Consider the following 26,011-nt stretch of genomic DNA (forward strand, 5'->3'; position numbering starts at 1 on the left):
CTCTTGTTGAAGACGGCATGCCCTTCCCAGGGGCAACCTATTTGCTTTTACACGAGAAGCAAACAAGTCTGCATTGGAAGATGTGGAAAGTCGGTAATGGCTCTGGCGCCAAAACCAGCAGAAGCCTCTTAAGTAAATGATGTTTATACACTGTCAGATATCGAGGTAAACAGTAATTGTTTAAATTTTGGGATAGAGGATTTAACAAGTATTTAGCCCGAGCTGTCCATTTTACAGACAGCAGTTGGGAACATGAGAAATGAAATTCTGTGGAAAGGCTTTGAAATATTTGTACTTAAAAGAGTCATCATCTTTAATTAAATTCTCTTTGTGGGTAGATTACTACAGTAGAGGATAACCTATGAATTTTCCAAGTTCACTGTACGCAAAGACAAGACAGTAGGCTGGCAATAAGGAAACTCTTGGCAATCTTTGAGTGAATCTGAGTACAGAAAAAAAATCAAGATCATAAACATAATTCTTGCACACATTAGGGGGATAATGTGTTGTTGGAAGCAAGTCTCTTCATCGGAGCCTCAAAGCTTTTATAAAAGTCATTGAAAATCTTGGGTAACTTGCTAATCTTGCTGAGACTCATTTGCCCTGTATAATGAACCTGACCATAGCAATCATGTAGGATTATAATAATGATCAAAAATAAACTATCCTAAGAGGGTGCTCAATAAGTGGTGACTGATTTTATCATCATCATAATTATCATTTTTTCTTTGAGACATTAAATTCATAGCCAATGTAAAGTTATTCTTATATAAGAGGATTTCTTCCTCTTGACTTTCAAAACTACTTTGGGTTATCTGAAGGGTGATGGTGGTCCTAGCAGGGGGTCTCCAGGCCATCGTATCCTTGTGAGGTAGTGAGAACACTTGTGTCAGATTGATCTGTTCATTTGTTTTAAAAAATGCAGAATCTTGCATCCTCTTACAGATGTGTGAGTTAGTATAGAGGGGATAGGACCCTGTAATCTGCATTTTAGCAAGCTACCCAAATGATTCTTGTCCTCACTAAAGCTTGAGAACCATTATATAAGATCTTTTGGACCCTCATGAAGGCAAGGCAGATGAATTGATCTTATCTAGAAGTTTCTAAAATTTAGAAACCCTATATCCCATCAACAAATTTTTTGTATAATGTAATCTTAACAGCTATATACTTAATCTTGACAGTTGTTTATACACTTATTCATAAATTATTTACAAATACCATCATGCTAATGAATCAGGTACACTTTAAAAACAAAACAGAATCCTAGAAAGAGGTAAGATTTTAGCATAGAAATTCTGATATTTTCTTCCCACATCCCAGTGGATGATCCAGTGTACTGCTTGGAATTCATGCTCTGTACAGTGAAGGCTACTGGTCTATACCAGAGGTGGTCACTAGGTAATTATCCTTGTGCTTGTTCAGCCACTTGCTAAGCAAACGTTTATAAAGTTGTTTCCAGCGCCAGCTTGTTCTAGGTGCCAAGGCTCACTGTGAGTGATCATCTCCTTCTATGACTTTGAAGTGCTAATAACATCACCGTTCTATTGTGTGTAAGCCCTTTGTTATTCCCAGGTTGTATGGGTGGAAGGTTCAGATCGTCCCTTCCAGGCAGTGGGAATAATGCTGCCTCTAGTTCAAGGTGCTGTTCAAGGGCAAACAGGTAACTTAGAATATTTAGATTTGAAAAAAAAGCCTAAGGTTTTATTGTTAAGTCACTACGAATCTAAATAAAAAGGGTAAGTGGCCCTGACTGAGTTAAACAGAGCACCATCTTAGGAAGCTCATGTAACACAAGGGAAGGAAGGAAAAGAACACTGGGTTTGGTTTGGGAGGATTTGTATGTGTGTCTTCATTCCTTATTGGCCGAGTGACTATCTGTATATGTTTACAGCCATTGAGCTGCTGTTTGCACTATCAGATTAAGGACAATAATATCTTTTGCTATCATAATCAAGCACTCATCTTTGATAATGATCTCTCTGAATTTCATGTTTAATCAATTCTCGAGCGCATGATGGACAGTCCAAATCATCACCAGGCGAGTGGAGTTTCATTTTTTCTGATTTCTCTGGAGCATAAGTTTTTATTCCCTTGGATTTAACAACTGCCCACCTTCTATCTTTTGCTCTTCCACTCCCACAGAAGCTAAGTGATGGGATTTCAGCCTGCTTTTGCCTTCTTTGGCATTTAATTTCCTTAAACCTTCATTCCCTTGTCTATCAACTAAAGATGGTAAAGTTAACCCCTAAAATTTTTGTGAGCATTAAAAGAGATAATTTACATAAAATGCTTGGTATTGTTTAAATAATAAAATGAATAAATTACTCTTACTCAACTTAAATGGCAAATAAAGTGAGGTTTTAGTTCTTTTTTAACATTTTAGCAAAGGCAAACTCCAACTTGTAAAACTGTTTAGAACTGTACTTCACATGTTGATTCTAAAGAATCAAGTTATTTGACCTTGCATCTTTGATATGATTAGCTTCCTAATACTGATCAGAGAGAATGAAATTTAAAGATTAAAAAAATCATCAGGGCTGGTTGTGTGTGGTGGCACACACCAGTAATTCCAGCACTTGGGAGGCTGAGGCAGGAGGATTGCCATGAGTTTGAGGCCAGCTGGGCTACATAGTGAGTTCAAGGCCAGCCTGAACTATATAGTGAGGCATTGTCTCAAAAAAAAGTTCATTAGAGAACGAATAATGATTTGCTTGACAGAGTGAAACTTTTGGCTATATTTTAGATTGGTCTAGATTTAAGAACTGCCTCCCAAATTAAGACTAAATTTTGCTAGACATTAAAAAATGAAAAAAATATTGCTAATGTGATCATGAAGTTATGAACTGGTAGTTTATATGCACAACAGTGAAGCTTTGATCCTAACTTTGAAATTTTATGGCGTACATCTTACACTAGTATTTAATGAGTGAATTTATTCTTGTCACTGAAGCTACTGACATAAGTTAAATCACTCACTTCCTGACTCATGATGTCATTGGTATTTCGTTCACCCTGAGTTGTGCAAGGATGATTTGACTACAAAGGCGCATTTTAGCTGATCATAATTTACATTCATAAGAGGCCTGCATTGTTAAAAATGACCCAAAGACTGACCAGTATTTGTCTGTGGGTGAATTTACATGCCAGTTTCCTTTGCATGTCCGAGCACAAACCTAATCTTTAACACATGGGCTCTCTTTCCATTGCCTGAGTTTCAAACTGGTCTGATGGATTGATTTATTGATCAGTTGATCGATTGTGATTTCTCTACCATTGAGGTATATTCCCAGCCCTTTTTATTTTTTATTTTGAGACAGGATCTTGCTAAACTGCCCAGGTGGGATTCAAAGGTATGATCCTCCAGCCTCAGCCTTCCAGAGCGCTGGGATTATCAGCGTATGCCATTAGGCCTGCCTGGAGCTGATTTTGTTCTGACTTCTCTTGGTGTTTTAGTACTGCTGTCCTATCATTGTACAGTCATACCTACATAGGGTATTAGGACAGAAAAGAATTAGAGACAACTTCAGTACCCAGCTAAGCCAACTGATTAGTTACTTTCATCAGCACCAGAATGGAGAACAAATGTGATTCTTGTCTCTTCTCATGATCTATTTCTTGCAGTGCAGCTTCTTTCAGTTTCTCTGATTTGATTTAAATTGTTTTATTGGTCAGAGGTATAATCAGTGTGGCAAAATCAGATGAATCTGAAACACTGTATGCGATCCTTTCCCTAGAACAAGCCTTAATGTATGCATGGAAACTGGGATTTCCAGGTTCTCGTAATCAAGGTGTAGCAAATCGGGCTATGGCTGTGTTATTGGGTCAGGCTGTACTGACCTTATTATCATTGTGACTCTTACAGATTGTGTATAAAATTGCTTGTAATTTTAATGAGTGTTCACAGTGAGAAAATTCACGTTTAGGGCACGTAGTTTTATTCCTTTTCTACCACGTTGTGACTTAGATTAAGTGATCCTTGGTAAATAATTTACATCAGAATGTACTAAAGTATTGGAACAAAATTCATAATTTTTATATATTATGTTTTAAAAGACCTAAAATATTGATTAACAAATTAGAATTTTGATGAAGTAAAAACTCATCAAACTTAATGAAAGAGCCACTGTAAAAGCGAAACTGATGCTTTTGGAATTGTAAATATTGCATAATAATAGCATATTTCATGCTATTGAGATAAAGGATACATTTTAGCAAAAATAAAAGTTAATGATTTATAAAAATAGTCAAAGGTGTATAAGTGTAGTATCAGAAGACAGGCTTCCAAGATTATCTGTGGCTATAGAGAAAAATGATGCAAAAGGAATTTGGACATACCAAAAGAATAAAACCTAAAGAAATAAGCCCCAAAGCAGGCATGCCATACTGTGCATTGAGATGGTATGAAGTGCAAAGAATCTTAAATTTCTACAGAACGATGTAGATGTATCCATTTCCTTCCTTAGTCTCTGTACTTAAGTTTTTACTCCAGCTCTCAACTGAAACTTTCAGCGGGGAGATCAGCGAACGTCAGTGTACCAAATTTCTTCTACCAGGAATGTGACATTTGACATTATTGATCACTTCTTTCTGGAAATTCTTTTTTCGCTTCTGTAATGTTGCCATTAAACAACTTTCTATTGCTCTTCCTCTTCCTTTACCCACACCTTAAATAATAATGCTCAATGTTTTATGCTTGGTCATTTTTCATTTAGCACTACAAAAAGTTAAGATCATATAATATGGATCAAATCACACATGCTCATGGCCGGCACTACTAATCGATTTTCTCCAAATCCTAATTCTATTCCTAGAATTTCCAAAAATGCTTTAGGTAGCCATCAAAAATAGTCACAGCTTCTACATGAGAAGAAATTTTTTCTGTTCCATCTGGAATCATGACTCTAAATGCCAGAAATCCTGGTGCTCATTTATTAGTACCTGTATAATACTTGCATAATACTTGGAGAACATGGTTTGGATTGTGTAAATATTTGAAAAATAAATGCTAAAATGTTACATTAGCTAATAATATCTAAATACGATTTGACATATCTTAAGAACTGAATGCAATTAGGATTGAAATGTGGTTACAGAGAATATATAAAATAGTGACCTTCCAAGGAGGTCTTTATATCTTGAGAAAATGTTATTTCTGAACAAAAAATGATTCTGTAGTGTTATGGTTAATACATCATATCAACATGATGTCTAGAAGCTTAACTGAGTACTTCAGCAGGGGGCCGGGGTCCTCACTTTGTAAGCATCTTGAGCCTGTGCAAGGAGAGGGCACTGAGATGGTGGGGGCGGAGAGCCTGCATGCAGCATAAGGGAGGAAAAGAGGATTGCCCTCCTCCCTTTTGCTCTTGCTGTTTCTGCGGGCCTCTGCCACCTTGAAGTGTTGCCCTGGTGCCATGCTACCCTGCGTTGGAGCCAGATGGTTATGGATTGAAATCTCCACAGACCATGAGTTTAATAAACCTTCCCTTCCTTAACTTGGGATGTTGGATGTTTTGTCTCAGCAACAAGAGAAAAGTAACTAAGACAAGTAGACAGTGTTTCATAATGATACTTAAATCGTAAACCTATACTCTGTTCAATAATAAGAAACACTTCAGAGGGCTGTGGAAGCTTGCACTACAGGTTTGAGGAATTGGTAGCAGGCCAGTCCAGCGAGATAGTTTGCCTTGACGTAAATTCTTATCCCGTGACCAGTGAGAATGAAATGTGCTTTCTATTTATTCCTAGCCAAGGTTAAAGTAGTAACATGTAATTTACACTGGGCTTTGTAAACTTTTATAAAATTAAAATCTTTAATAATCGGGGTTACAGCCCAGTATTTTCCTGAAAATCAACAAATAATCCCTAACATGTTTACTACAGAGATGCTTTCAATAGAACATTTATAGAAATAGACTAAAGTGGCATAAACTTTGAGCCTAATTTTTGTCCTTCCTCATTGTCTTATTTTTAGTCTACTATACAACAGAGCAGTATTTTCCACTAAGGTAATATTGCCTTAAGTTTGTTTCTTTATATGCTGTCTTTACCATTTTTTCTCTATTCCTAGAAAAATAAAGGATTATCTAGCTTGGAATGCTAAGTAAGTGCTAGGGGTTAGAACTGTGTATTATTAAAGATACTTGGCTAAGATGAGAAGTTTACATTTTTCAAGGCATGTAACAATGTGATATTTTTTTAAAGGTCTGGTTTGAATTTCCAGAGGCTCAAAATGTGACTCACAGCTCACACCGTATTTACACCAGTGAATATTCAATTTCAGGGTACAGTCAGACAACAATAGCGCAGCGCAGGGCAGAAGGACTGAGGGAAAGAGGCCCACAGCGGCGAAAGTTTTCTGTGAAAGGTCACTCGGTCAGTATTTTGGGCTCCATGGGCTGTGCAGTTTCTGTTGCTGCTATTCAGCTCATCTGCTGCGATGCAAAAGTGTCCAGAGATGATGCAGAAAATGGCTATGTTTGATAAAATTTCATAAAAATAAATGGTGGTCTGAATTTGTGCCAGGGGTCACAGTTTGAAGACTCCTACTCCAGTGGTTTGGTTTTGGTGCTCAGCTAGTTTTCTCAAGTTTACAAATTGTATTTTTCTCTTATTGTATTGCCTTATCCTCTCATTTTACTTTTGAAGTTTGCATTTTCTTGAGTTTATTTTCTGTAATGCTTTGCTGTGAAAACACGCACAGAGAATTCCTTGGGTGACTATTTCCTCTAGACAAGCCTCTTCACTTGCTTTGTTTGTATGTCATGCTTCTTCTTCTCTTTGGGAGCTGTGTTATGTCATTACTTTTTTGTTTTTGTTTTTGTTTTCTTGAGACAAGGTCTCGGTATGCAGTTCTGGCTGGCTTTGAGCTCACTTTGTAGCCCAGGCTGGTCTCGAACTTGCAAGGATCTTCCTGCCTCCGCCTCCCAAGTGCTGGGACTACAGGCGTGCGCCACCACGTCCGGCTATGTCATTACCCTCTATCTTACTCCTTTTGTGTGGACTCATTTGATTTGCTCTGATGTAGCTGCCTCCTTCTGGACACAGTGCATCTTATGGGAGATTTTATTTGGAGGATGGTTTGCCGGGTGCATATTGAGATTGGAGCTACACGCAGTCTCTGTTGGAAGACCTGGGCTCATGGTTTCATGTGAGAGTTAAACACTCTGTGTCAAAAAGCAATCAAACTAGTTGAAGGTGTATTTCCTTCTTGGACAAGTTCTCACAGGCTTTAGTTCATTTTCCCAATTCTTTATGGAGCTCCCAAAAATGGCAAAGCCTGGAATGTTTAACTCCTTCTGGCATTGAGTATTCACTCTATTGTTTCACTTTTTTCTATTTTTTTTTTTTTTTATTAAGGTAAAGGAAATATATTAGTGAGAATTTTGTGATTTTTTTAGACTCAAAACGTTAATGTGCTATGGCTTTTGGTAGGTGATAAGGACTAGTACATGCCCTCAACTTTTCATTACTTTTTTTGTTTGTTTTTGTCATAAACTTAGACACTTTCTTTGTTTGGTCACTGTGGAATTCTTTTTCTTACCATTGCTTTGCACATGGCTAATTTGTATGTTTTGTCCATTTGAGAGCAGTATGGTAGGGTAGGCAGAGACACAAACGTGGCATGACTGCCATGGAGGAAGCAAATCTGAGACCTACCAGTTACTAGCTGTGATTTGTGCTGCCATTTCCACAGTCATAAAATGGAGATAACAGTAACACTGTCTTGCATAAAGATATATTACTAGATGAGTTAAAAATGTATGGAGTCCTTAGAACAGTGCCTGTTATATACTTAGCACTATTTATTTACACTTTTACTGTTATACAGTTTTGTTTTCTGAAACATTGGAATATGTGATTTTGTTACTTGGTTCACACTGCTACAATATTTTTGAAGCTCTATAGTCATTTTTATTGAACATTAAATCTAAAAAGTTGATTAACAGGCTGTATCTTAATTATTTATAGATGGTAGAAACAGCAGAAAAGAAAAAGGGCCATTAACATGTTTCATAGGCAAGTAGATTGGAAAGGGTTGCCTTGTACTTTTGTTTATAAACGATAAACGACATTAACTAAGTTCAGCTGGGTGTAACCTTGATATACTCTGTTGCCTTGTTGGTATGTAACTTGACTCCTTTAGAGTAGGTACTTTCTACTGCATTTTGCTTCTCTCTCCTCAGGTTTTCTGAGTCTCTTTCCTGATCTTGTCTTTTAGTCACAAATGCCTTTCTTTTAAAAAATCCATTAGTGCCTGGAAATGATGTTGGTTCCAGACCTCCCTATTTTCTGTGCATGTGGAGGGAACCTCTGCTCTCCTGGCTCTAGCTAGCACGGAGATTTGTTAGTGCTTGCTTATGCGTTCACACAGAGTTTTAGGTACGGACTTGTCTTTCATTTTATTTGTGGGTTTAGGATGAAAAGATCCGGTCACAATCAGGAATATTGACTCCCTAAAAATCTCTTGTTTTGCAAAGATTAATGGAATTTTTTTCAAGAAGTTGCACTATGGACTTGGAATTTATGGAGAGACCTCATTTTTTATGGATATTTAGACTTCCTATCTCCATAGTCTCTTATAGAAGGAGTGCTTTTAAAATCTTGATATTATATAGGAAAATTGAAGTAATTTTATTTCAATAAAATCTGCATTGCTAAATGGGATGGACAATTAGAGAAAATTTTTTTAAAATGGAGATAAGAAAGAAAACTCATTTTATCTGTCTCTGACAAAAATATTTCTCGGTAGTTTTCATCCACTTTCTCACCTTAATGTGAAAGATGAAAAAATTAGCTTGAATCAGCATTGGCCCAGGACCTAATATGAAAAAGAATTCCTTTGACACCAGTTTATTTTCTCCTAAAATAGATGTTTTTTCATGGTAGATAATTTGTTTCTTCAGCTCTGATTAATTGAAGGTTTGATATTTTTCCCTTAGCCCTTGTTTATATGCTACAACACTATGGGATTTGACCAAAATATTTGGTCAGTCTGAGTCACTGCGGCTCATGAGGTCGGTTACATAGGTAGAGGTCTAATATTCCCGGTTTTCTGTGTAGCCAGTCTACATGAGAACCAAATGATGAGCCAGATCTATTAGTCATGTCTACTATGTCTCCATAGACATGACAAAATAGAAAAAAATGAGGATATACCCCTTTAAACAAATTAGGCAGTATTTCAAGTATTTACATTACTTCTAATAGTAAATACAACATCCTCCCGGTTACTATTACCCAGTATAGTACAGTATTTGAGGACTTTTAAATCCTAAAAAATGCAATTGTAAAAGGTAGAGGTAGTCTTTCTCTGTGATACTCTTCTCTTTTCCCTCAGAGGTGACTGTCCTGAAGATGGTGTGAGCATACGTTATGTATTGCTGGGTGAAAAAATATCACCCCCAAACGAAGTGACTTAAAATAACCACCACAGAGCTGGGAGTGCAGATCAATTGTGGAGCACTTGCTTAGCATCCCTGGGAGCCTGGGTTTTATCCCCATCACTGAGAGACAAGGCCAAACAACCCTTATTGCTCACAAGGCCTCAGGTCAGCTGGATGGTTCTGCTAATATGAACTGGCAAGACTTACCTTTCTCGGGCTTGCTCGTGTGTGTATGGTCAACTAGCCGGTCAGCTGGGTGCTGGCTTGTCTTAGCACGGCCTTAATCACATGTCTGGCGGTTGGCTGATTGTTGGGTGGGGCCGTGGGGCTGTCTGGGCCATGTGTTGCTCATCATTTGCCAGACTAACCCAAGCTTATTTACAAGGTAGCGTCAGGGGTCTAAGAGGGAGAGCAGAATGGAAGAGTACAAGACTTCTGGCAAAACCTTTCTCTCTCTGCATCTTGCGGGGTAAAAATGAGTCAGAAAGACATCAAATTCAAGGAATGGGAAAATGGATTTCATTCTTCGGTTGAAGGAATAGTTAAGTATGTAAGGGGAATGGGTTTCAATAAGTGGAAATTTGTGATCAATTTGTGATTTATTGACACAGAATGTATACTTTTTCCATGCATATATTTTACATATTTAGTAGAGGAGTTTATATTTATAAATAATGTTTTATATTATTATTGCCAGCATAATTAATATCTTATTCAATGTATGCTTTTGAAGATTGTTTTCTTTAAATTCACAATCATATTTTTGACACTTGAGGAACTTAAATAATATCACAATTCATTCACACATTCTTTTGTTGATTGACATTTAAATACATATACCTTTGTCTTTTCTTCTTTTCTTTTTTTCTTTTTTAAAGGTTTTGGTGCTGAGAATCAAACCCAAGGTCTCCTGTTTGTTAGGCAAGTATTACACCACTGAGCTAAATCCTTAGCCCCTAAATACACACACTTTTAACTTTACAAAGTATTGCCAAATTGCTCTCCTAAATAGGTAGACAAGTTTAAACACTCAGCTAGGGTGTATAACAGCTTCATTTCCCCTACGTCTTTACAAATTACAATTTGTATTGTCAAACTTCCTTTTTCGTGTGGAGCCAATTGGAGACTTTTTTCTTCTGTGCTGGGGAAGGGACCCAGGGGCTCATGCAGGGTAGGCAAGTCTTCTACCACTGAGCTACGCCTCCAGCCCGGAGTGTCATCATTTTAATTGCATATAAATTTAGTAAGGTTGAGCTTATTTTAATATGTGTATTAGCCAGATAAGTTTCTTTTTTCTATGAATTATCTGTTTGTATATTCAAATTTTTAGAAAATTACACATTTCCACTGAATTATCTTTTCTTTTTGATTGGTAGTGGTTTGAAAAATATATAAATATTGGAAACCAGTCTTTTTTCAACTATATGTATCATCTCTTAGGCAAACTTTATTTTCTTTTCTTTGTACACATGCTTTTTAATATCAACATGGCAAATATGTCATTATTTTTCTTTATGGTTTGTGTATTTTTGTCTTGTTTGTGAAAAAATTTTGTATCAGGATGTCATAAAGTTATTTTCCTCAAATATTTGTAAGTTTTTCTTTTTATGTGTATTTCCTTACTCTTTTTGGAATCTACTGTGCATATGATGTAAAATAATGTTTAAATAGAAAGTCAGTTGTCCTTGCACAAGCTTTTCTTTTCTTTTTTTTTGAGACAGGGTTTCAGTATGTGGTTCAGGCTGGCTTTAGACTATCTTTGTAACCCAGGCTAGCCTCGAATTCACAGTGTTCTCCTGCCTCAGCCTCGTGAGTGCTGGGATTATAGCCAGGTGCCACACCACACCTGGTCCTAGCACAAGTTTTTAAACATTCTTTTTTCAAGGATTTGTCATGTCAGCATGTCATATCCCAAGTTCCATTTGTACAGGTGTTTGTTTCTGGCCTTTTAATTCTATTCAATAGGTCCTTTTTTCATCTGTATGCCATTGCTACAAAAAGTGATGAAAATATATAGTGAATATTTAATTTAAAAAAGTATTGAAGTAAAAGACCCACTCCCATGGTCCCCCTCGAATTACTCCCCTTTGCTTTTTTTGTGTGTGTGTTTTTGAGACAGGGTCTCACTCTGCAGTTCAGGCTGGTCTTGAACTCACTTTGTAGCCTAGGCTAGTCTCAAACTCACAAGGATTCTCATGCTTCAGCCTCCCAAGTGCTGGGATTACAGGCGTGCGCCATCACACCTGGCCTCCCCTTTGCTTTGAAGACGCTTTATCCCATTGTTCTTGCCACTTTCTGCAGCAGTTCTGGTAAAGATACTCTTTCATGAGTATCTTTACAAGTAGTTGTGAAAAATATGGTAAATGCTGCTGCTGAGTGCCACCCAACAGAAAGGCACGCTCGTAAAAACATTATGGTGTGTCCTCCCCACTTTATTCACTGGGTCCAGCACTGTGTAATTTCTGGGATTTCCCCAAAGTCAAAATGACCATAACAGGCAAACATTTTGAATGAATTCAGGACATTGAGGCGGTCAGGACAATGCAACCAAAGATACTCACCAAAGAGGACTTCCAGAATTGCTTCAGAAAGTGACAAGCATGATGGAATAAGCGTGTTGAAAGTGAGCAGGAGAATTTTAAGGGGGATTAATGGTAGCATGTCTTTTACTGTAATAAAATTTAAACATTCTCTTTAGTTTTTGATCACATCTGAGCACAGCTTTACAAATGTTTCCTTTTTGGTAGCGAAAATATTCTTTCTTAGTCTCCATTAGATTGTGTTAGTTCTTCTCAGCCCTTTGCCCTCTTCCATTAGATTTAGGAACAGCTTTTCAGGTTAAAGGGTAGAAAAATCCCATGAAAAAGAAACGGTAGGGCAAGGCAAGGGAGATCGAGGGTGCAAGAGGCAAGCTATAGTATTAAGGAGTGCGGTGGTGGTAGGGGTCATAGAGAAGTAAGATTTGAGCAAGGACTTGTAGGAGGTAAACAAATTTGCCAGAGCTCAGGAGAAAAGACTTCCAGGCAGAAAGAACAGGTAGTGCCAAGACTCTGAGGCAAATGTGTTTGAGGAAGAGAAAGGACTCAAGTGGGACAAACAGAATGAACAAGGGGAAGTCCCAAGATTGAGCTCAGAATGCTCACAGTAAGCCATTGTGGGGATGTTGACTTTTGTTGTGTCATTGCAGGGTTTTGAATAGTGTCGTAATATGATTTGATTTAAGTTTAAAAAGAATCATTCTTACACACTGAGAAATGAGGCTAGGAAGGCAGTAGGGGATGGAGGTATAATAATGGGGCTAGTGCAGTAATCCAGGTGAAGGATATGGTAAACAAATATAGTAACAGTACCATATAAAAAATGGCTGCATTCTGGATATATTTTATAGGTAAAGTCAACAGATTTTCTCATGCATTTGTTGTTAGGTGTTAAAAACAAGAGGAGTCAAGGGTAACTCCAAGGATTTTGACATTAGCAACTAGGATAAAGAGGTGCTAGTCACTGGTTTTGGGAAGACTGTGGGAGGAGCTGTTCCAGATAAACATGAACTCATGGTTTGGGGCATATTAAGTTTGAGATGTCTATTACACAGCTAGGAGGAAGTGAGTCTGGAATCGGGTGGAGGGAACGTTGAGGATGGGGATGTAATTTTGAGAATAATCCGTATATATTTGGTATGTAATGTGTAATCAGACACATTCATCTAGTGAGTGAATATAAAGAAAAGTGTCCAAAGACTAAGTCGAAGTATGCACAAAGAGCCATTTTGGAAGCCGGGCATGGTGGCGCACACCTGTAATCCCAGCACTTGGGAGGCTGAGGCATGAAAATACCTTGTGAGTTTGAGACCAGCCTGGGCTACAAAGTGAGCGCAAGGCCAGTTTGAGCTGCATAGTAAGGCCCTGTCTCAAAAAGACACACACACACACACACACAGAGAACATTTTTGGAATGTTCTAAGATAGATAGTGGTATAGTTGTGTGACTGTAAATACACTAAAAGTCATTGATTTATAAATTAAAACAAGTAGTGTTTATTGTATGTAAATTATACCTCAGTTTAATAGGCTCAGCTATTTTTTTTTTTTTTTTTTGGGTTTTCTCCGGTACCAGGAACCGAACTCACGACCTTGCGCTTGTCAGGCAAGCGCTTTTGCCGCTGAGCTAAATCCCCAGCCCCTAGGCTCAGCTATTTTTAAAAAGTATAAAAAAGGATTCAAAGAGTTGAGGATAGCTAGCAGAGGATGTTTGAGAAGGAATGGCCAGTGATAGGGAAGTAAAACCAGAGACCATAGAGTCCTGGCAAACAGTTCAGTATAATTCTCCTGCTTTTTGTTTGTCCTTTTTTATGTGTTTCCCAGCTCAAAGCTGATGGGAGAAATTAAAATTGTATTACTTGCATTTGTGGAATATGTTTGTAACGTTAACATCCTTATTCTGCTGGTTTGTTTTGGAGCTAGCAAATAACTTAAGTTTTGCTACATAGAATTCTTTCTGACTAAAACAACTGATGAATATTGGAGGAAAAAGCAAAGAGAAAGGGGAAAGGATGACCTTGTGTGGAAGTATTTTGCTAAGATGAGCTCTGTAGGAGAGAATGGAGTCACCTGTGTGTCTGTTTACTCTGGCGCACACCCAGTGGTGGTTGTGGCTGTCTTCCTAAGCAGAGAAGCAAGGATTGCAACAGTTTATGAAGGCATTGAACAAGTGTAGCACATCCTGTGGCAATGGCTTTTTGAAACTTTTATAGAGCGGCCTAAGACATGTAACTTATGCTCTGTGACCTTAGAAATTGTTAGAGTAACTGCTACTAGTAGATGTCTATCTTTTAATATAAAGGCTCTAGTAGCGTTAAGCAAAGCAGCACAGGGTTTGAGTCATTGCTTCATAGCAGCCTTCACTTAAAAGGGTTTAGTGTATTGCAAAATAAATTAAGTCACTTCTTGGAGGTGTGTTTAGTAAGGCTGGATTAAAGAGAAGGAAATACGGTTCTCAGGATCCGAAGAATAACTTGTCAGCAAGTGTGTATGTTAATTGTTCCTCTTTGCTTCATGCTGAGGAATTATGTAAAAATTTGAAGCCCAAGTAGTGAAAATTAAAAATGAATTAAGAATATTGAAACACATAATTTAAAAAATGAGGGAGCAAATGTATCCTAGGCGGCAAAATATGTAGCAAATTCATGGCAACTTCCTGTATCTTCTATTAGGTAATGTGAATCAGTGTGGTCTTTTTTTTTTATTTTAGAGAGAGTAGTAGAAGAAAAAAAAGAACAATAGCAACATACCAACATCACAAACATAAACAAAACAAACCAAGCGCATTAAAAGTGATATAGTGTTTCAAAACCAAATGATAGGAATTAACAGTTGTTGTTATATTACATGTTGTTATCTTCAACTACATTGCTCCGATTACCAGATGTAAGAATGGAAGATTGTTCAAACCATTAAAGAGAATAAAAAATAATTATTAGATAAAACATTAGAGATAATACAGTTTCACTAGACAAGACAGTAGGAATTCACCAATGGTTGTTCCATTGCATATTGTTGTCTTCAAATCAGTTGCTCAGATTACAAGACACAAGCATGCAAAATTGGTCAGAATACAAAAAATTTTAAGCTTTAACCGTTCTTTTCTTTTCTTTTTTTTTGGGTTTTTTTTTTCCAGTACTGGGAACCGAACTCACGACCTTGCGCTTGCCAGGTAGGTGCTGTGCCGATGAGCTGAATCCCCAGCCCCTAACTGTTCCTTTCAATATACCATCAGACATCAGCAGTACAGTTATCCCAGCTATTCTTCTATATACATCTCTCTCTCTATATATATACATATTTTTGCCTTCTTTCTTTCTTCTTCTTTCCCTCATCCCAGTTGTTCCTTCCTTTGAGCAATTTCTTTCTCTCATGTATCATCTATTGTGCATTTTGAGTACATTTACTCTTTCAGATTCCTACACCAGGCAGACAATATGATGTGGGTCCAATTTCTTTCACTTATGAGTATGGTCTCTAGTTAAATCCATTTACCTCCCAAAGCCTTAAGTTTATCTTTTTTGATAGCTGAGTAATACTCCATTGTATAAAAATACCACATCTTTTTATCCATTCCTCAGTGGATGGGCATTTGGGGTGTTTCCAAGATTTAGCTATAACAAATTATGCTGCTATAAACATGGGTGCACGTAAATCACTTTGGTATGATGTCTTTAATTCTTCTGGGAAAATACCCAGAAGGGGAATAGCTGGGTTAAGTGGGACTTCCAATCCTAGTTTTGTGAGGAATCTCCAAACTGCTTTCCACAGTGGTCTCACCAATCTACACTCCCACCAGCAGTGGAGAAGGGTTCTCTTCTCCCCACATCCTCTCCAGCATTTGTTATTGGTTGATTTCTTGATGATAGCCATTCTTACTGGGGTGAGATGGAATCTCAGTGTTGTTTTAATTTGAATTTCTTGAATGATTAATGATGTTGAACATTTTTCCATGTATTTATTCACCATTAGTATTTCTTTATCTGAGAAGTGTGTATTTATTTCAGATGTCCATTTTTGGATTGGGTCTTTGAATTTAGGGGGCCTGATTTTTTAAAATTCTTTGTATGTTCTAGATAGAAGTCCTTTGTTTGAGGGGCAGTTGGTTAAAATTTTTTCCCCCAATTTGTGGGTTTTCTTTTTATTGTATTGGTGATTTCCAGTGTGGTCTTGAGGGTGACCTAAGCGAGTTGAAGGTCTAAAAGGGATCAAATACTTGTATTTGGGTAGGTTGGTGTCTGGAACATAATTCATTTTAGTTGCTACATTAGTTGGAAAAACAGTATTTGTTTTAGTACATCTCACATAAGAAGTTCCAAACTGTCAATTTATGTGGGTCATTTGGTTAGGTGAAACATTTATTGGCTAATCAACAAACCACAGGAACGCGTAAACATCCACTTGAATATATCGCTGCTGTATTTTATCTGGTGACGAAGACATCACAAGTCACAGCTTTGAAGAGGATTTGACATCAAGGAGCGGTTGGAGATCTGATCTACCGGCCTTTGAGGCAGGATCCATGTGGAAAGGAAGTCAGCAGGAAGAACTAGAAGGACTTAACTGGCTGGAAGACGTCTCTGGTAAGATGACAGTTTGTAGAGTGGGTTCCTTTTGAATCATGGTGATTTCTTTCTGCTCCTGGAGCTGTGGGAGGGACCCTTGCAGAGAGACCATGCAGGGACCAGCTGAGAGACCTGGACGCTATGTTTCCTGTGGGAATAGTCCTTCCAGTGGCACTGTACTTAAAAGTGGATTTCTCTTCTGTGGAGGCTGCACCTGACCACCTGTGGGTCACCTGAGGCAGTCAATGGGGAGTGGGGTGTGGGCTAGTGGATGGGGGAGATGTTCACTTATCTATCTACTTCAAAGGTTTCATTGAGTACCATCCATGTGCTGAGAATGGCAGTACTGGTAAGGAAGAAAACCTAGACATGGGTCCTATCCTCATTAGCTTTGGAAACTCCTGTATACCTAGAGCCTGTGCATGGGATTTGGTGATGGAGCAGAACGGGATGGGTTGTGAGGGAGGGAGCCCATGGGCGAGGTGAGCCAGTGGAAAAAGAGGGAACAGAAGGGGCATAGGAAGGGACTGGGGATTTAGCTCAGCGGCACAGCACCTGCCTGGCAAGCACAAGGTCGTGAGTTCGATTCCCGGTACCGGAGAAAAACAAAACAAAAAACCAAAACACACACACACACACACACACACACACACAAAGAAGGGGCACAGGAAATAGCTGTATTCGTGACTGCCTTACTTTCTGTTCCTCATTTAATTCTGCATCTTTTCACTTTTGAAGTAAGCTTCTAAGACTTCCTTAACATTGTCTTTCACTTTAATCCTTACTCCTCCCTTTTTAAGAGCTTTCTTCCAGATTTTAAGGGACTATTTCTATTTATACTTTAACGATCAGTTTTAAGGCCATGCGTCTCCACGACTGTTACTATTATGTCCTCAGCACATGCTAGAAAGTGGGACATTTTCTTCTTTGTTTTCAGATACTGTATTGCCTCTTTCATCTATGCTTTACATCTATATTTGGCTTTTCTTTTACGTTTCATCACTTGCCACAATTTATTTGATACCTCAGGCCATTCAGTACTTTCACTACTAATCTTCCTTTGGTTGCTTTTTGGGTTACCGCATGAGATTTCACAACTCACTCATTTTTCCTCCTCCACAGGGAGTTTCAGTTGCAAAGATGAATTTTTCAGCACAGTCTCTGCAGAATTAAATAGAGTTTGAGCGGTGCTCTCCTGATGGGCAGTGGCCAGCCTGTGCTGTTCTAAGAAGCAGGCCAGGCCCTAGTCTTTCCCACAGTTTGTTGGGAACAAATAATGTGAAACAAGAGGTAAATGTGAGAACTGAATGGAGAACCGTTGGCTTGTTTGTTACCCGCTAGGAGTTAGTCCATTAGCAGTAATCATCTGCTATCGGAGGTCCTCCATACATAAATAAATACTCTTCTTAAGGCAAATGACAGCTTTTGATTCTCTGCCCTCCAGCACACTGAAGCATCCTTTCTCCGTAGCTCAGACGCTCAGCCTAATTGCTCTCTGGCTCAATCTTTCTTCTAAACTGACTCCCTGACTTACCTACTCCTCACCTTTAAGAAAGCAAGTATTGGGCATTGGAGTTTTCTAAAGATTACTGAAGATTTAACTTGTTCCTACACATTTCTCAGAGGTTTCTGGTATTATCATTATCTTCTGTTTACACATGCTTGCTGCCAAATGCCCGAGGCCAATGGCAAGCCCTGGCACTACATTTCCTGGTTGTCCTGGTTCAACCTTTTGAAATCTCATAGAATATGCCTTTCAATTACTGTGTTTCCTGGTTCAGATGTCTCGGCTGCTCATGTGAGGACATCAGTTTAGTGCTGTGTAGACAGAGCATCTCTGTGTGACAGGATGGGAGTGTTGCCTAAGCACAGGAGAAGTAAGTCTGACATCTCCAAAGCAGTGTCAGAGGTCCAGGAGGAAACATTGGTGCTATGAAATGAACTCATCTAGAACAAGTACACAAAACCAGTGCGGTCTGACTTGTTGCACAATAAATGTTCATGGAACACATAAACAACTCTAGTATTACTCCTAAGGAATCAGATCAATATATTTTACTGTCTTGTTTCTCATTTTGTTAGTTTTAGAGTATCTGTGATGACTGTTAAAATGTACACTTTCCCTGCCTGCCTGGAAATCGTTTTTGGCCTCCCAGAGGGTATGAACAGCAACACCAAGGAACTTTACATTCAGGAGGTCCTAAGTGTTGCCAGGCAATTGCTAGACCATTGTTTCCAAGGTCAGGCTGTATATAATTATCACACCAGTCCAAATGTATTCAAGGTTTTTCACGGTACCATATTTTTCTGGTTTAATGATTCGGAAGCTGGATTTTTACATTTTACTCTTAAGCAACATTTGTATTCTGGCTAAGGTTTTTTTTCTTTGTACCGGGAATTGAACTCAGGACCTTGTGCTTGCCAGGCAGGCCCTATGCCACTGAGCTATATGCCCAGCCTAAACATTTGTATTCTCTTTTGATACTTTTCTACCTGATCTTGGCCATATAGCTAAATTTTTCTATATAACTGAATATTTATTTATTATTAATGTTATTATTTGACAATGATTCACTAAATTATCTAGACTGGCATCAAATTTGTAATCCTCCTGCCTCCGCTACCTGAGTAGGTGGGATTACAGGAGCACATCACCATGCCCAACTTTTGACTATTCAGTTTTTTCAACTATAAAATAGGAATAGCAATTATACTTACTGCACTTCCCTGAAAATAAGACCTACCTGATTCTTATTTTTGGAGAAACTGGGTAGTGTTATTGAGATTAAAGGAACTAAAGCTGAAAAACACCTACTAAAATCCTTCACATAGTAAATGCTCAATAATTTGTGACTGTTACTATTAAAATACTAATCTTAAATTATCTGTTATACTGAGAGAGAAGGCAAGAAGTGGTTGAATGAATTTTCTCAATTGTGTGAAATTTGGATTTTTTTCTCTAGGGTAACTTTTTTTGTAAATCTTGTAATATCATGGGGAGAAGCTATTTTGAACGGCTGTCTCTGAATTAGGAGCTTGGGAATATCAGCAAGTGACTTTTAGATAGATTTAACTTTTTCTTTCAGGTCAGGGATTTTTAAGTGCAGACAAGAGGATGTCAAACTGAATTTTTAATTCTGGCTTAAATTTTAAAATCTTTGTCCCAGAATTTAAACATGAAGAGAAACTTAATTCTTTACTCTGGATCATATTTTCTGGATGGAGATGCATCCCAGAATCTGTTTCTTTGTTTCAGAACTAGCCATGTACATTATCTTGCTGCCCTTAAAAACAAGCACAGGTCACCTCCAAGCCACCTCTAAAAAAGGCATCTGGTGGATAATTTTGATGACTGGCTAAGATCCGGTTATTTTTGAGAAGCATGTGGTGATGTGCTTGAAGCTGTCATTATGTTGTAGGAAGAACCTTGTACACAGGACATGGCAATAATACGTTAGAAGCCTGTGCTTTAAGTAAAAAAGGAAAATCTGTTCTAAATTGCATTAATTGTTTTCAATATTTTAAAAACTTTTACCTTCTCAGATGTTTTACATCTGTCAGTTCTGTCTAACATGTGCAAATAGTTGTGTGCAAATAACCAGCTATGTGTGTTCCATCGAAAGTCATAGGGGTCCTTGACACTAATTGGTGGGAGGGAATAACTCATGGTAAATTCTTGGAAATGCTATTTGATCATTTTAAAGTTGCTTTTTAAAAAAAGAGAACATGGGCAAAAGTACCCCATAAACTTCAGTTTATGCTGAAGTTAGGAATAATTCTTACAATAAACTGAATATATACCTAGCCCTAAAAAAGCATGAAAGCAGTGGTCAAACTACTCTGACTTGGGTTAAGGGTGGGTCTGGCTTAGGTAGCTCAGTGATAGAGCGCTTGCTTAGCTTGTGTGAGGCTAGGGGTTTGGTTCCCAGCATCACAAAACGAAAGGCTAACAAACGAAAACAAAGGAAAAACCCTCACAATTTATTCTGCATGGACTTTAGGAGACTGCGTAACTGTTAGAAAGCACAGCTAGCATGACAGAAGGAGCAACTTTCATCTGGGAGGTTTTGAAGGGGCGAAAGTCTCTCTTGGGTGCTAATGAGTTTACAGTCCTTGGGCTTGCTCGAGAGTGACTTGTGTATCTTCATGTCATAGGTGGTTCAGGGAACTTTGACTAGTCACTGTCCCTTTTTCATTCTCACTGTCTTATAAGTGTGTGGTGGAGTTTTCCAGAAGTCACATGAATATGGAGATTAAAATTAAAATATCCTGCTGGATGTAGTGGTGCATGCCTGTAATCCCAGCACTCAGGAGGCTGAGGCAGGAGGATCTTTGTAAGTTCAAGACCAGCCTGGGCTACAAAGTGAGCTCAAGACCAGCCTGAACTGCATAGTGAGACTTTGTCACAAAAAGACCAAAAAAAAAAAAAATCCTTACCTCTAAGAGTTCTCGGTCTGATAAGAAGAAATAAGACAAAAAAAGAGTCTAAATGTGGAATGATATATACTATATCTAAGAACCCAACTATCTTCTATTAAACTGGACTTTAAAGAAATATGCACAAATGTAAAATGATGCCACTTTCCAATTAAATACTTTTTGTTTTACAAAAGAGTTAATTTTCGTAAAAATGTTATTTACCGTAACATGTAATAATTTATTACTCTTGCTTGCAGTGAATTAACATGTAAATCTTTTAAAACCTGAGTTGTAATTTCTCATGTGGTAGACATAAACAATCACAACTCACACACACAAATTGTCTGAGGTCCTTGTTACCTATTGCTGTGTAACAGATTACTCCACATCTTAGTGGTTGAAAACAACAAAGGTTTATAATCTCATAGGGTTGGGAATTCAGCAGCAGCTCAGCTGGAAGATCCTGGGTCTCATGAGGTTGCAGACAAGACCTTGATCGCATCTGCTGCCGTGGAATGGCTTCACTAGGGCAGCAGAGTGCTTCCAGAAGCACATCTCACTCACACGGGATTGGCAAGAGGCTTTGGTTGCTTGCCTGTGTGTCCTCATCACAAAGCAACCCATACTGAGTGATCAGGGGGAGAGAGAGAAGGAGAGAGATATAGAAAGACAGACAGACGGACAGACAGTGTCTTTTATGCTCTAGCCTTGGAAGTCACCTTCATCTTTTAGTTATCATTTTGCCACATGTTTTATTAGGAGTGGCCACATGCAAAAGAGTGGAATCTGTTTTCTTTGAAGGGGTAAGTATTAGAGAAAGTGTGGACACATCCCGAAAGCACAGCAGCTCTCTTTAAGAGTGCCTGGACTAGATCATCTCAAAGGGTCCTTTTAACCCCAGATTTCCATGGGGAGAGGAAATGAGGCCACTGTTTAGGTCAGAATACAGATCCAAGGGACTCTGTTAAAAGACTTTCCTGGAAATTTTTCTTTTTCTTTTTTTTTTTTTTTTTTGGTTTTTTCTCTGGTACCAGGAACCGAACTCACGACCTTGTGCTTGCCAGGCAGGCGCTTTGCCGCTGAGCTAAATCCTCAGCCCCTTTCTCATTAATTTAAAACAAAATTCAAATTTCCTTTAGAAAATCTGTAGACCCCTCCCTCTGTACTATCACTGTACCTATATATGGTATTGCATTATTTTGTCTTATGTCTTTATCAGACCAAGAGCTCTTGGAGGTCAGGGATATATTTTTAAATCTCCATATTCAGTGCCTAGTGCCCTGTATTGCTTATTTATCATTTGAGTCATATTTACTCTGCTCCCCCCCACCCGATTTATTCATTTACACCACAGCTTCATTAGTGTCATTCACTGCGTTAGGTACTGAGACTAGATTTTTGCTCTCATGGTATATTTTACTTATTTATTTATTTATTTATTTTGTCTTTTTGAGACAGGGTCTCACTATGCAGTTCAGGCTGGCCTTGAGCTCACTTTGTAGCACAGGCTGGTCTCGAACTCACAACGATCCTCCTGTCTCAGCCTCCCGAGTGCTGGGATTACAGGCGTGCACCACCACACCTGGCTCTCATGGTGTATTTTAATAGAGAGAAAGACAACACACAATTAAACAAGATAATTTCAGGAAGTGTCACATGTTATGCGCAGAGTGAATTATGCCTGGTAGAGTAAGGGGTGGCGGCACCTTAGGTGGAATAGTTAGCACATACTGCCTGAGGAGGGGACTCTTGACTTAGCGCTTGACCTCACTGGTGATCCTTTTTACTAAGCACTATAAAGCTACATGTGCAGCCCTAGCTGGCCCAGCCTGCTGTCCACAACCTGAACAGGCCTGGCTGCTCCAGTGTGGACGCTGCCGAGGACTGACCAGCTACTCATGTCTTGGAGTTCTGGGTGTGGTGGTCGTTGCACGGTCAGAAAATGTCAATTACAAGGTGTCATGTAAAAGCGAGAAACAGATCTGTGGTGGAGTCTGTAGGGGCAGCGTGGCCAGAGGAGGCACATCTGTCTCCTGTCTGTGGCCATATTTACAGATGGAGAGACAGGGCTGGTCATGCTGCTTGGGTGGAGACGAGAGCACAGAGGAGGCCGAGGAAGGCCCAGGGTCGCGTAGATTCCTCGCTGCATGTGGGGTTTGGAGTTTGGCCTCAAGCCTCGGCCACAGCTGAGTGCAGCAACATCGTTGCTGCCTTCACTAAGCTTCAGGCACTTACTGGAGGGAGAGGAGACGTGCACGTTTTCAAGGACCAGGGGGCACCGGCGGTGGGCGTCCTTGTGGTGCATGTGGGTACAGAAAGGCACAGAGAGATGCTGAAAGGTGTGGGGGTGGCAGGGCTGGTCCCAGTGAGATGAAGACGCCCCAGGCTTATTCTAGCTTTGCATGTTGTCTTGGTTATTTTTTTCTCATTGCCGAGACAAAATAGGCAATACCCAAAATTAAGGGAGGAAAGGTTTATTTAGCTTACAGTTTGTGGGGGTTTCAGTCTATAATCGGCTGGCTCCACAGCAGGATGGCAGGGCGCAGGGGCAACAGTTCAAAGCGGCAGAGGACAGGAAAAACAGCAAGAGCAAAGAGCAGGTAAAGCAAGCCCGTTTTCCTCCCTTATGTTGTACGCAGGTTATCTGCCCGCACTGGCTCCGCTGTCTCCTCTTCCACAAACTCAGGATGTTTACAAAGTCAGGACCCTGGCCCCCTGCTTAATCACTTAGTTAAACTTCTAAACTCCTCAAGTTGACACAATGAACAACATCCTAGAGCGATAAGGGCAGGTCCTCTGCACCCCAGGATGTAGAACTGCTGAGTTACTTAGCTAAGCATCTAGACTTCATGTTGATATATTAATGTATCAACCATTACACATGTCCATACTTGTCTGCCTTCTCTCTAGTCCCATCTCTTCAAGCCTGGAGTCCCTGTGTTCTCTCCGCATTCAAGCCTGCTCTCAGGAGATGGTGCCTTGTCCAGGAAACCTGCAGCGGTTACATAACAAAGCAGAGGTCCTCTATTCCAGCAATCCAGGTAGGGAAAGTTTTCTGAAAATTTCTTCCTGTTTCCAAATATTTAAAAAATTTTTTTTTTAATTTTTGGTACCAGGAATTAATACCTTGTACTTATTAGGCAGGGGCTGTGCCACTCTTTTCTGAGAGAAAATATAATAACCCTGGCCCATTTCCAAATTTTTAAAAAAATTAAGTCTAGCCAGGTGTGGTGGTGCATGCCTGTAATCCCAGTACTCGGGAGGCTGAGGCAGGAGGATCGTTGTGAGTTCGAGGCCAGCCTGGGCTACAAAGTAAGCTCAAGGCCAGCCTGAACCACACAGCGAGACCCTATCTCAAAAAGACAAAAAAAAAAAAAAAAAAAAAAATTAAGTCGTAATAGGCTAGAAATAAGCAATTAAGAAACCATTAAAAAGTTCCTAAATCTTCAAATGTTCATAAAACTTCCTCTGGCCACTTTCCTGAGCCGTCAACTTTCTCTCTTCTTGTCATAGCATTCAGCTTTATTCAAACCCTTGTTATATTCCATGTGAGTTTATAGCTCTGTTTTGGACACTGACTTCTCTTTATTTACTCTTGATATATTTTACTTGGGTAGTGTTGTGGTTTGGAGTTTTTGCAAGGGGAAGAATTTAATACAGGACACATATTTTATAAGATTATTTATAATAGTCACCTAAAAAATCATATACAAAGGGAGTGCAAGAAATCTGTCCACACACTAAAGACCGAAGAATCCAGCTGAGGGCCTGGATATCATGGTAATGTCCTGCATGGGTCCAGCTGAAGACCTAGAGCCCATAACAATGCCTCCCCCAAGTCCAACTGGAGGCCAAGAGCCCATGACAATGTCTCATGTGGGCCCATTTCATGGATTTGCTCTGGGAAGGCCCAAAAGTCAGTGGTGGAAACTAGAAATTCTGTGCCAGTGGGGTGAAGGATCTGTGCCAGCAGGCTGAGGGATCTGCACTGGAGCCAGGAAGCAATGCTCAAAGTAAGAACCAGAGCTCCCCTGAAAAGTACCACAGCCATCCTCAACAACAGTGAGGTCCTGAGCTCCTTTGATAATGAAGAAAGCCGAATTCCCATCAGGAAAGTCAACGTGACAAGTCTCCAGGAGACTGAGTAGTATGCTATCTTCCCTCCAGAGCCGGGAGGCGATGCTCAAAGTGAGGGCCAGAGCTCCCCCTAAGTGAACCGAAGCCATTCTCAGTGACAACAACATCCTCAACTCCTTGGATGATGAGAACAGCCGAGTTCATCAGGAAAGCCGGCCTGACAAACTTCTCCAAGAGAATCAACAGCTCCTTACAGCTTCTAACAGCACCCAACACTTTCTACCAGCTCCCCACAGCTTCTACCAGCTTCCAACAGTCTCTGAACTTCTTCCTCTCCAGTTCTGCCTCTTGTGCTGCTGGCAACAATCCTCAGGTGGGCCTCCCACACCCAGCACCACACTGGTTCAGTTCAGCTGGGTATTACAAATTGACCACCAGCTGTCAGTCTACCACAAGTAGATACTCAAAAAAGGAAAAAGGAATCTAAAACCATTCACACTAAGATACAAGGGACAGATATGTACTAGAGATATTGTTGCTTCCCCACATAATCTAAGTCCATAGCAATAGGAGGGAGGTTGAGGGAGTGATGCATATTTCTTTACAAAGCATTTCTAATAAGGGAAGTGGTCATGTCATAGTATTCAGTAAAAGAAACTGGGATTGAGAGTAGTGTGATATATAATAGTGCATAAGAACAAGGTCTAGACTAGAAGGACATGAGCCAAACAGCTAAAACCAATAATTTAACCTCTAATTAGTAGCACAGTGGGTGATTTTTGTTTTTACCTAGTTTTCTGCATTGTTTAAAGCTTTTTTAAAAATTTTATTTTATATTTTTTTTTGTCTTTTTGAGACAGGGTCTTGGTACGCAGTTCAGGCTGGCCTTGAGTTCACTTTGTAGCCCAGGCTGGTTTCAGACTTGCAACAATCCTCCTGCCTCAGCCTCCAGAGTGCTGGGATTATGCCTGACATTTAAAGTTTTTAGAATGAACATGTATACTAATTATACAAATCAGATAAGGAA

General features: G+C 39.3%; 1 long non-coding RNA gene across 1 annotated transcript in view; it reads left to right on the forward strand.

The window, feature by feature from the left end:
- LOC106150098 overlaps positions 1-26,011 on the forward strand; it is a 48,993-nt gene that overhangs the window by 15,218 nt on the left and 7,764 nt on the right. The window contains exons 3-5 of the long non-coding RNA XR_001236708.1: positions 15,060-15,095; positions 16,273-16,506; positions 23,818-23,948. This is a non-coding gene — a long non-coding RNA (uncharacterized LOC106150098). The remainder of the gene's footprint in view (positions 1-15,059; positions 15,096-16,272; positions 16,507-23,817; positions 23,949-26,011) is intronic.

The sequence above is a fragment of the Chinchilla lanigera genome, unplaced genomic scaffold (genome assembly GCF_000276665.1).
Source record: "Chinchilla lanigera isolate Chin_1 unplaced genomic scaffold, ChiLan1.0 scaffold00005, whole genome shotgun sequence".
Taxonomy (NCBI): domain Eukaryota; kingdom Metazoa; phylum Chordata; class Mammalia; order Rodentia; family Chinchillidae; genus Chinchilla; species Chinchilla lanigera.